General features: G+C 38.1%; 1 protein-coding gene across 1 annotated transcript in view; it reads left to right on the top strand.

Annotated features, from left to right (window-relative positions):
• NPEPPS (aminopeptidase puromycin sensitive) overlaps window positions 1-12,581 on the top strand; it is a 90,243-nt gene that overhangs the window by 56,681 nt on the left and 20,981 nt on the right.

A 12,581-nucleotide genomic window follows, 5' to 3' on the forward strand; every position in this document is an offset into this window, starting at 1 on the left:
CTGGGGTCCACAGTACTTGAATTCTTTCTTTTTCGCAGCTTGCAATATTTTCTCCTTGACCTGAGAGCTCTGGAATTTGGCTATCATATTCCTAGGAGTTTTCTTTTTGGGATCTCTTTCTGGAGGTGATCCATGGATTCTTTCAATTTCTATTTTAGCTTCTGCTTCTAGAATTTCAGGGCAGTTTTCCCTGAGAATATCTTGGAAGATGATGTCGAAGTTCTTTCCTTGATCATGGTTTTCAGGTAGACCAATAATTTTCATATTATCTCTCCTGAACCTATTTTCTAGGTCAGCAGTTTTTCCCAGAAGATATTTCACATTGCCCTCTATTTTTTTATTCATTTGGATTTGCTTTGTTGTGTCTTGGTTTCTCATAAACTGGGTTCCATTTGATCAATCCTAATTCTTAGGCAGGAAGAGGCTTATGGAGTGGGGGAAGGGATGGGGGAGGAGCAGGGCAGTAAATGAATTTTACACTCATCAGAAAAGGCTCAAAGACTTTAAACTCATCAGAGTTGCCTCAAGGAGGGACTAACACACACTGGGTGGAGTAATCTATTTAATCTGGGCAGTAAATGAGCCTAACACTCATCAGAATTGGCTCAAAGACCTCAATCTCATTAGAATTGGCTGAAGGAGGGAATAACATACACACTCAATTGGGTGGAGTAATCTCTTTAACCCTGCAGGAAAATAGGAGGGGAAGGGGATAAAGAGAGAGGGGCAGGGGCGGCTAGGTGGGGCAGTGGATAAGCACGGCCCTGGATTCAGGAGTACCTGAGTTCAAATCCGGCCTCAGACACTTGACAATTACTAGCTGTGTGACCCTGGGCAAGTCACTTAACCCCCATTGCCCCGCAAAAAAACAAAAAAAATAAAAATTTAAAATTTAAAAAAAAAGAGAGAGGGGCAAAAGAAGAAAGGGCAGAGTGGGGGAGGGGACAGACAAAAGCAAATCTCTTTTGAAGAGGGATAGGATGAAGGAAGATGGATAATAGAATAAATATCATGGGGAAGGCAATAGAATGGAAGGGGAACAGTTAACAATAGTAATCATGAAAAAGAGAAAAGGGGGAAAATTGTACAAAAAATATTTATAGCAACTCTTTGTGGTGGCTAAGAATTGAGAATCAAGGGAATGTCCATCAATTGAGGAATGATGGAAGAAGCTGTGGTATGTGATTGTGGTGGAATGGTCTTGTGCTATAGGAAATGACAAACAGGATGATCCCAGAAAAACCTGGAAAAACTCATGAACTGATATGCAGTGAAGTGAGCAGAGCTGGGAGGACATTGTGCATAGTGATAGCAGTATTGTTCAATGAGCAATTGTGAATGACTTAACTACTCTCAGCAATGCAATGAATGATCCAAGGCAATTCCAAGGGACTAATGACAAAGCTTACTATCCACCCCTGTGGAAAGAACTGATAAAAAGAATACTTGTGGATTGTACATATATAACCTGGTTGCTGTCTTGTGGAGAGCGGAGGAAAGGGAGGGAGGGAGAAAAATTTGGAACTCTAAATCTTATGAAAATGAATGTTGAAAACTACCCTTACATGTAATTGGAAAAAAATAAAATGTTTGTTGTGTTAAAAAAATATAAAAAAAAATATAAAAACACAGTTCCAGAAGACTCATAATAAACATGCCTCCAGATAGAGAGATGATAAATCCAGAGTGCAGATTGAAACATATTTTTTTGAACTTGGTTAATGTGGGGATTTGCTTTGCTTGACTATACATATTTGTGATTAGTTTTGTTTTCTTTCTCAAGAAAGAAAAGGGAGAGATGGGAGGGAGACAATTTGGAACTGAAAAAATTTGCCTTTTTTTTTTTTTTAAGTGAGGCAATTGGGGTTAAGTGACTTGCCCAGGGTCACACAGCCAGCAAGTGTCTGAGGCTGGACCTGAACTTCAGGTACTCCTGACTCCAGGGCCAGTGCTCCATCCACTGTGCCACCCAGCTGCCCCAAATTGCATTATTTTTTAAAAAATGAACTGCTAATGCACTTTAAATTGTGTGAAGCTAAGGAACTAACTGCATGGTGCATTTCAAACTTTTTTTCTGGAATTACCATTCCTTTTTCAGGGAGAACAGAGATAGAGCCTTAATCAAATATGCCTTGCTGTGTTATACTTCTGTTGACTGAGATGTTAAATCTATTTTACAAGGGACATCAGTCTATGACTGCTTCAATTTTGTGGATGGCAAAATTTCAAAGTGCATTTACCTTGGAAATTTTACCTTTATAATTACATTAATAGGGGCAGCTAGGTGGCGCAGTTGTAACAATTGGAATGACGCCGCCTGCTGGAGACTTACTGTAGAAGAGTTCTGCCCATGAAACGAAGGTCTTTGAGGGCAAGACCAGGAGTCTTTTCTTTGGCATCAGGAAGTGACGCGGGCTAGTGGGAGGAGGAAGGAAGAGACTGGGCTCGGTCTCGGGGTCTTTCCTTTGGACTCTGGTGGAGAGCGGAGCTAGAAATGTGCTCTCCCTTTAATAGATAGGAATCTAGGCCTTTCTCTCTCTTTACCAAATTCTTATTCTCCTTAATAAATGATTAAAAGTCTAACTCTTGCTAAAGCTTATAATTTATTGGCGACCACTCATTAGATATTTTAGACAGTTTAGCTAGAATTTTAGCCCTTAACACAGTGGATAGAACACCGGCCCTGGATTCATGAGGACCTGAGTTCAAATTTGGCCTCAGACACTTAACACTTACTAGCTGTGTGACTCTGGGCAAATCACTTAACCCCAACTGCCTCACAAAAAAAAAAAATTAAAAAAAATAATTACATTAATAATTATAATTCTGTGGCTTGCAATTTGCCATTCTGGAGCTGCATTTTGATCTAGTTAATTGTTTGGAAGAATTTAATAATATTGGTGATTGGAGAATACAAATTATTAGACTTGATGGTATACAAAAAATTAATTATTCATAACTATAACTAACCTGGAAAATTATATATAATCGGATTTATGAAAAATTATGATTATATGAAAAATGATAAGTTTAGAAAAATTATAATTGGGCCATAAGTCCCTTTGTGGTCGCCATTCAAATGTGAAATATTTTTGATGACTAGCCTAATTTGGGGGGCTAATCTGACTGGAGGACTAATCTGGGGACTTTTGACTATTTGGCTATCTGACTGCGTTTAATTTAATATGGGCCGTTTATAAAGTTCCACCACACTGCTCCCAAACTGATAGACTAAAAATTAAGAAGCCTCTTAACTAAATAAGCCAAGCAGGGTTTATTTATGAGATACTATTTCAAATAAGGAATACAGGGAAATAAAGTACAACCTGACTGCTTTCCTGCGGTCTCTTTCCACTGTGTCTCTTTCCCAACTTCTTGAATACAATAAGGGCTTTAGCCGCCTCCCGCCTCAAGGCATGTTACACCTACCCTGGTTTGTATTAAGGCCTGTAACCTTGTCAGCCCCTTCTGTAGTCTCCAATCTGTGCCATCTCCTCAGCTGCCTCTTGACCTCTTCTTGTCCATCTGAACCCTGAGTCTTGTCTTATCTAGTCTGTCCTCAGCCTGTCCTCTAGTCTGTCCTTTATCTAGTCCGTCTCCCTCTAGTCAGCCCCTCCTTGCTCCTCCTTAATCTTGTCTCTCTATCTAGTCTGTCCTCACTCCTCCTTTATCTAGTCAGTCTCCCCCCTCCTGTCTCACTCCCAGGTCTATATATACACCTTTTCTTCTCTCCACTCAAATCTTGGGGCTTCCTTCACCCCCACAGACCAAGCTAATCCACCAGCCAGAGCTGCAGCTGGTGGTGGGGGGAGGTGTGTGTGCTCTCGAGCCTCATGCCTCAGCACAGGCTATCTTTCAGATAGCTCCACTCAGATCAGAGGGAGCTGGGGGCTTTTTTTTTCCCCCAGCTGTCTGACCTGGCCTTGTATAGCCCACGGGGCTTTTTCTCCTCATCTGAAGCCGAGGAGGAGGGGGAGAGACCCTGAGGGCCTAAGGCTTTCTAATCTCAGCCTAAAGGTAGGGTCCCCAAATCAAAATAAATTTCCACAATGGAATAGTATGCCTGTTAAAATTTATTGACTAACGGCATACATTTTGCTATGTTTCCACCCCGCCTCACTACACTGTTCTATTGTAGCAGATTTTTTTAGAGCATTGGACTCTATAAAGTATAGAGTAGTTTTCATTTTGTTAAGATGTTGGCAAAAATAATAGTATCTAAGTCCAACCACATTTAAGGATAAGTATTTGACTGAAAATATGAAGCTAATACCAGAGGATCATAGGTGAGAGCTGGAAAGAGACCTTAAAGGTCATTTATCTAATCTTCATTTTATAGTCCAGAGAGGCTAAGTGACCTATGTGAGGTTAATATTTTAAAATTATGTATAGGGGGCAGCTAGGTGGCACAGTGGATAGAGCACCGGTCCTGAATTCAGGAGGACCTGAGTTCAAATCCGGCCTCAGACACTTGACACTTACTAGCTGTGTGACCCTGGGCAAGTCACTTAACCCCAATTGCCTCACCAAAAAAAAAAATTATGTATAAAGTGAAATTTAGACCTTGTTTCTGACCTAAACAAATAGTGAGGCAGAACATTTACATTTTAAAAGCAAAATAGGGAAGTTACTGGGTATGTAACACAAATGTGTGTCATCATAGTCATTGAATTTTAGAATGGGAAAGGACCTCTCAGAGATCATCTTGTCCAGTTCTGTCATTTCAGAGACAACTGAGACCCAAAGATACCGATTTGCTTAGTGTCCTACTGCTAATTGCAAAGTGAGAGATCTTCTGAGTCACAAGCAATTGTTATTTTTACCTGTCATTGTTCTGTTTCCTACATTAGCAACTTTTAAATTTATATTTCTAAGTTTTGGGGTTTTTTAGCATGCCAGATTAGTATTCTTCTTTTGAAAGATGAAGAGAGAATGGGTAGCTTGTTTTCTTGGTTTTTCTCTTGCTATTTGCAAATGCAGAAACCCTGAAACTTTTCTTCCAAGTAAGTAGGACCATTTCATAATGGTCAGAGATGAAGGAAATTTAAAGTATACCTTACTTAAGTAATCTAATTTATATGGTGAATAAATTTTTTGGGAATTTGCCCAACCATAAGTATTGATTGGTTAAGAAAACACTATACTATAGTCCAAGGTCAGAAAATATTATAGTCCCACAGTCCTCTGGCATAAGCAGAGCCTGTCTGCCTCTTTTTCTAAGGTTCTTTACTTAGAAGGGGTAAGAGAAATCAGTATAGAAATCTCTATTAATGTGGTCTGATTTCCTCATCCATAATATTAGTAATAGCTTATATTTATGTTATCCTTTATAGTTTACCATTTTTACCATTCCTCTTTACTATAAGGTCATCAGGAAGTGGCAAATTTAGGCTTTTTACTTTATACCCAAATGTCAGAATTTGCCTGATTCTGAGTAAGTTCTATTGCGTTCAATTTGTACATTACATTGTCATTATCATAGCTAGAGCTAAAAGTGACCTCAGAAACTATCTAGTCCAACCTCTTCATTCTGTAGATTGAGAAATTGAACTGAATGATCTCTTAGGCACCTTCTGGCTTTAAACCCATGATCCTCTAACATTTGGAGAAATAACTTACTTTAAATCACAGTGCTAGGAATGGGTCCTTTAATTCCAAATTCAGCACATTGACCTTGACATAAATACAGGCCTCACTTGGTGTAAATGTAAGTGGACTCTGAAGTTCTCTATGTAAAGTGATATTTACATAATGTGAATTTTGTCTGTAGATGTGGAGAAAGAGCAAGTGAAGCAGGAAGGGAGCTGTTAGCTGTGGAGGGAAGGGTTTGGCACATGGTTCAAGGACTAGTAGAGGTCTGAGCAGAGAAGTAAGAGCAGAAGGAATACACAGGGGCAAGGGCCAGCTACATGGGATCTGGGCAGAATCACGAGGAAGAACACTTGGGTCAGACATATGGGTACCAGACACAGGCGGGAGCAGATGGGCAATATGTGGGGCTAGGGACAGATACACACAGTACCTGAACTTGAATGGAAGACAATCATCCCAGGGTGGAGCAGGGCAAAGGTCTCCTCTCTTCGAGCTGGAGGTCTCAAGCCAAGCCCCCATTCAGTAGGCCTGGGCTGTGGTGGCAGTCTCTCCTCACATCCATTCTTCTGCTTTTTACTTGAAAGTTTTTTGGTGGGGTGGAAGGCCCCGGAACAAAGACCCAAGGAGCAGGAGTAGAGAGATAACATAGTACTTACAGTACACTAAAGTTAACTTAGGGGTGTTTTTGGAATGAGTATTTCTTTCAGAATTCTTTTTATAAATTCTTTACTTAAAGTAGAATTTGTGTAATGTGAATTTACTGTCTAATGCAAGAACTATCTGTAATAGCCTTCGGTGCCTTGGCACATAGTAGGTGCTTAAGAAAAGCATATTGCCTGACTGAATTTCCTCTTGATAGCGTGAAGAAAGCCACATCATTCATATTTTTCCTTAGCTTTACAACTTTTTAATTTCTTGTGGTCAGTCTGTCCAATTTTGTTTCAAATAATGACCTTAAATATTTCCTAGCCCCTGAATCTCTTCTAGCATTGTTGTGACAGCTTTCTAGAGCACATGTTCAAATAAGAAATCTTTTCCTGAATTTGTTTCATGTTTGCTTTTTTGTAGTCTTTTAGGAGCATAGACACCTGGCTTTGTTTCTTTATGTATAAAATTGTCACTGCAGCAAATACTCCGAGCCAACTTACATGTTCATACTTTTTATTTCTTAGCTGAATGGCCCCATTCCTTTTTTTTTTTTTTTTTTTTTTGGTGAGGCAATGAGGGCTAAGCAACTAGCCCAGGGCCACACTGCTAGTAAGTGTCAAGTATCTGAGGCTGGATTTGAACTTGAGTTCTCCTGACTCCAGAGCCAGTACTCTATCCACTGAGCCACCTAGCTGCCCCCCCCCCAGCCCCATTCTTTTTATTTATTTTTCTTTTCTTTTTTATAAATTTTATTTATTTAGAATTTTCCCTAAGTTACATGTAAAAACAAATTTTCGCATCAATTTTTTAAATTTGTGTTCCAAATTCTCTTCCTCCCCACCCCTCCTTTAGAACTCAGGCAATTCAATATAAGTTATGCTTGTGCAGTCGTGCAAAACATTTCCACATTAGAACTAACAAAAAAAAATTATTTCAATCTATATTCAGATACCATCAGTTCTTTCTCTGTAGATGGATTGCATTTTTTATAAGTCCTTCTGATAGCATCTTGCTCATCATTTCTTACAGCACAGTAGTGTTCCATCCTATTCTTATCCCACAATTTGTTCAGCCATTCCCCAGTTGATGGACATCACCCCAATTTCGGATTCAACTTTTAATCTCTTTTAGGATACCAACCTAGTAGTGGTATTGTTAGGTTGAAGAGTATGCATGGTTTTATAAGCCCTTTGGTCATAGTACCAAAATGCTCCACAGAATGTTTGAATCAGTTTACAACTTTACCAAGAGTGTATTAATGTCTTATTTTCCCCATATCTCCCACAACATTTGGCATTTTCCTCAGCTGTCCTATTATCAAAAGAGGTAGTACCTAGAATTGTTTTGACCTGAATTTCTCCAATCAGTAGTGAGTTGGAGGATTTTTAAAATATGACTATAGGTGGCTTTGATTATTTCATCTGAAATCAGTCAAACTTGCTTTAAATCTTTTTTCAGTTACTATTGCTAACTATATTACTCTCTATTTTCTATGTGTTTGAGAACTGAGGCCTATCAGATAAACTTGCTTCAAATCTGTTTTTTTCACAGTTACTATTGCTAACTATATTACCCTCCATAGCCCCATTCTTTTTTTTTTTTTTTTTTTTAGTGAGGCAATTGGGGTTAAGTGACTTGCCCAGGGTCACACAGCTAGTAAGTGTTAAGTGTCTGAGGCCGGATTTGAACTCAGGTACTCCTGACTCCAGAGCCGGTGCTTTATCCACTGCACCACCTAGCTGCCCCCCCCCCCCCCATTCTTAATTGAAGAAAATTTTCTGTGTATATATTGGGGGGGGGCTTTCCCCTTTCTTACAGATAGACCGTTGGAGTTCTTTTTCAGAGTAGTTATTAACTTAATAAATAGTTATATTTTCAAGTAGTTATTAACTCCTAAGATTCTGCTGTTGCTTCTTTAGATTTTTCTATTGTAGAGTCTTTTCTTGTCTGTATTAACCATTATATCATGTTACTGTATAGTAGGTCACATAAAGAACAGTATTCTTCCATACACAGTAGAATCCTAAAATTGAGTTTTGGTGTATTGAGTCCAAACGTTAGTCCATTAAATACACTTTTTGTACTTCTCTTTTGCTCCATAAAAAAGAAAACCATGTTGTACTTTGTAGTTGACTAGCCCTTTAAATGCACATTATCTTTCTGAATTTGTGAGGAACCTTTTCATAGTGTAGGGAGACACTTTGAGTACTGTCATCTTTTCTTAGGTGTGCACATTACCAAGAATTTGACCTAGGGCTTTCCACTTAAGGAATTAATGATAATTATTAGCTTGTAATCTGCTTTTGATCCTCAACATTCTACTGAAAATGCTTTCTAAAAGGTTATTATTATTTTTTAGCATTCTTAAATTGAGCTCCAAATTCTCTTCCTACCTCCCCCATCCACTGAGAAGGCAAGTAAATTTATATCAGTTATACATAGGAAACCATGCAAAGCATTTCTGTATTATCTATATTGCAAAAAAGAAAGGCAAGACTTATTTTAATTTGTACTCATAGTTTATCATTTTCTCTCTGGAGATGGAAAGCTTTTTTCATCATGAGTCCTTTGCAATTGTTTTGGATCATTGTATTGATCAGAGTAGCCAAGTCTTTCATGTTCATTATCATTACAACTGTTACTGTGCGCAATGATCTCCCACTTCTCACTTCACTTTGCATCAGTGCATCTAAGTCTTAACATATTTTTTCTGAAACCACCTCCTATTAGATCATAATCATATGCGATAACTTGTTCAGCCATTACCTAGTTGATGATCTCCTCAATTTCTAGTTGTCACTATTCAAACAGGAGCTATTAATAGTTTTGTAAATGTAAGTCCTTTTCCCTTTAAAAAAATTTTTTTTAAGGGTGCAGACATAGTGGTCATACTGCTGGGTCAAAGGGTATGCACTGTTTTATAGCCCTTTGGACATAGTTCCAAATTGTTCTCCACAATGATTGGACCCATTTCACATTTCACAATTCCACTAGCAGTTTGTTAAGTGTACCTGTTTTCCCTCATCCCTTTAGCAGTTGTCATTTCTAATAGGTATGAGGTGGTAACTCAGAGTTATTTTAATTTGCCTTTAATCAATAGCAAAGCAAAACCAGACCTAATTAAAAGAGATAATCAGAGAAACTACATTTTGCTAAAAGGTATACCATAAACAATGAATAATATCAAAATTTTTACTGTAAGTATACCTTTTAGCAAAATGTAGTTTCTCTGATTATCTCTTTTAATTAGGTCTGGTTTTGCTTTGCTTTGTCTGAGATCATGATTGCTATCCCTGTATTTTTTTACTTCGGCTAAAACATAATAAACATAATAAACATAATAAATTCTGCTACAGTCCTGTGTGTGTCTTTGTTTCAAGTGTTTCTATTGTAAACAACATAATGTTGGATTTTGGTTTCCAAACCATTCTGCTATTCTGTTTATGAGTCAGCTCATCCCATTTACATTCACAGTCATGATTACTATGTATTTCCCTCTATCCTATTTTCTTTTTATTCTCTTTTTATCCTGTCCCTCCTCAAAAGTCTGTTTTGCTTCTAACCATTTCCTCCCTTAATCTGCCCTACCTTTTATCATTTTTCTCTTCCTGCAGTATCTCTCATCCTTTCCCCTCCTTTTTCCTTTTTAGGGAAGATAAGATTTCTATGTCCAGCTGAGTGTGTATATGTAATCTTCCCTCTTCAAACCAATTCTGATTCAAACATTGAAACATTGCCCCCTCCTTCCATTTTCCCCTCCACCATAAAAGCTCTTTTTTCTGTGCCTTTTACATGAGAAAATTTCCCCCATTTTTCTCCTTTCACTATTCTCCTAGTACATCTCTCACCCTTTCATTTAAAAAAAATCATTCCAAAATAATTGACTCATTCTCATGCCCCCATGTAGACACCTTCCAACTTCCCTAATAATGATAAAGTTCATAGGTGTTATATGTATCATTTTCCTATATAGGAATATAAACAGTGTAACTTTATTGAGTCCCTTTTGATTACTCCTTATTGTTTATCTTCTAAAGGTTCTCTTGAGTCTTGTTTGTCAGATTTTCTATCCAGCTCTTCTTTTCATCAGGAATGCTTGAAAGGCCTCTATTTCATTAAATATCCATTTTTTCCCCTGGAGGATTATACTCAATTTTGCTTAGTTGTATTCCTAATTCCTTTGCTTTTTAGAACATTATTCCATGCCCTCTGTTCCTTTAATGTGAAAGCTGCTAAATCTCGTGTGATTCTGACTTTGGCTCCATGTTTGAATTGTTTCTTTCTGAATGCTTTTAATATTTTCCTTTTGATCTGGGAGCTCTGGAATTTGACTATAATATTCCTGTGAGTTTTCATTTTGGGATCTCTTTTAGGAGATGATCGGTAGATTCTTTCAATTAATATTTTACCATCTGGATATAGCTTTTACTTGTTTAAATTTCATTTGTAAGGAATTTTCTTAAGTGAACTTTTGTAACCCCCTTTCCATTTAGCCTACTCTGCTTTTTTAAGGAGTCTTTTCTTTGTTGAACTTTTGTATCCCTTTTACCATTTGGGCAATTGTTTTTTAAGCTATTATTTTCTCCAGTATTTTTTGTGCTTCTTTTTACCAATCTGTTAATTCTCTTTTTATATATATATTTTTATCATCCTTGTTTCTTCTCACAATTTTTCCTCTACCTCTCTTATTTCTTTAATTCTTTCAGGAATTCTTGTGCTTGTGTCCAATTAGCATTTTTCTTTGAAGCTTTACCTGTAGATGTTTTTGCATTGTCATCTTCTGAGTTTATTTCCTGCTCTTCCCTGCCACTATAGTAGCTTTTTAAGGGCAGGTTCTTTTTTTTGTTGTTTGCTCATTTTTGCAGCCTGTTTCTTGACTTTGCAATTTATGTTAGCGTTGGGTTCTGCTCAATTTGGAGTGGGGAGGCACAGTCCCAAGCTTCATTTTGTTTTGTTTTGTTTATTTGTTTTGTTTTGTGCTGGTGTGGATTCCCATAGTTCTGGAGGTGTGTGGGTCCAAAAATTTTTGGTGTTTCCAAGGTGGTATGATCCTGGGAGATCCCGCTTTCCTGGTATATGTTCGGATCTTTATCCAGGAGGGGGATCCCTATTCCCTGCAACTGCAAGTTCTAGTGCTGCTCTTGGCCCTGGAATTAAGACCCGGTTTTTTGCTCTGTTGCAGCCATAAGTGCTCATACTTCTTTCTGCCTTGGAACTGGGACCAAGGCCCCTTCTCCCTTGTGAACAACCACAAGCACTTCTCTCCATCATGGAATTCCAACCCAGAACTGCTTATGGACAATAGTTACCCATCAGCACCAGTTAGACCCAATGCACTATGATCCCTTTCAGTTGCTCAAATGTCTCTGGGCTAAGAATTTCTGAAGCTGCTGCTGCTGGCACCATAGCAGCTGCCCACCAATAATCTCTTAATTGTTTTTAACCACTTAATTGTTAAATCTACTGGCCCTTTCTCAATCCTCATTGCCCTTGACCTTTCTGCTGCATTTAGCGTTATTCACTGTTTTTTTCTCCTTCTTGGCATCTGTGACACTTCTCTACTATTTTCCTTCAGACTTAGACCTTCTCGGTCTCCTTCCCTGGTTCATCTTTCTTTTGCTTCTTAATGATGTTTATCCTTAAAGGCTCTGTCATAGGCATTCTTCTTTGTGGACTTTATTCCTTGGTGGTTTCATCTATTCTATGAAGTCAATTATTAACTCTGCAGGTGGTGTGTGTGTGTGTGTGTCTTTGTCTTTCCTCTAAACTTCAGTACATATTTTCATCTGTCTGGACTTTTCAACTGGCTGTCTTACATATCAAATTGAATATATCCAAATCAAGCTTGCTTGTCTTTTCCTCTAAAACCCTTTTTTTCTCTATTTCTAGAAATTATACCACTATCCTCCAAGCAGCCCAGGCTTGAAACATTGGTGTCATCTTTGACATTTCTTTAACCCCATATCCAGTAACTTCCCAAATCCTGTGAAATCTTCTCCTGTTACAGTAACCTTTTTCCCTCTTCTACTTATATGGCCACCCTAGTTTAAGATATCCTTAACTATTATAGCAGTTTCCCTAATTAGTCTTCTTGACTAGATTTCTCTTCCATGCTTCATGCAGCTTCCAAAATAGTCTTCTTAATGCTTCCTCATGGCTCATTTCCCTGCACAAAAATCTTCAGTGTCTCCCTTTTGCCTATAGGATTAAATCCAAACTCTTTGAGGCCTTCCACATTCTGGATCTAATCTGTCAAGAAACATTACATTATCTAATTAGTAATTCATCTCCTGCCTGTCTGCATTTGTGCAAGCCATTCTCCATAACTGGAATGTATTCCT

Source organism: Dromiciops gliroides, chromosome 4 (genome assembly GCF_019393635.1).
Source record: "Dromiciops gliroides isolate mDroGli1 chromosome 4, mDroGli1.pri, whole genome shotgun sequence".
NCBI lineage: Eukaryota > Metazoa > Chordata > Mammalia > Microbiotheria > Microbiotheriidae > Dromiciops > Dromiciops gliroides.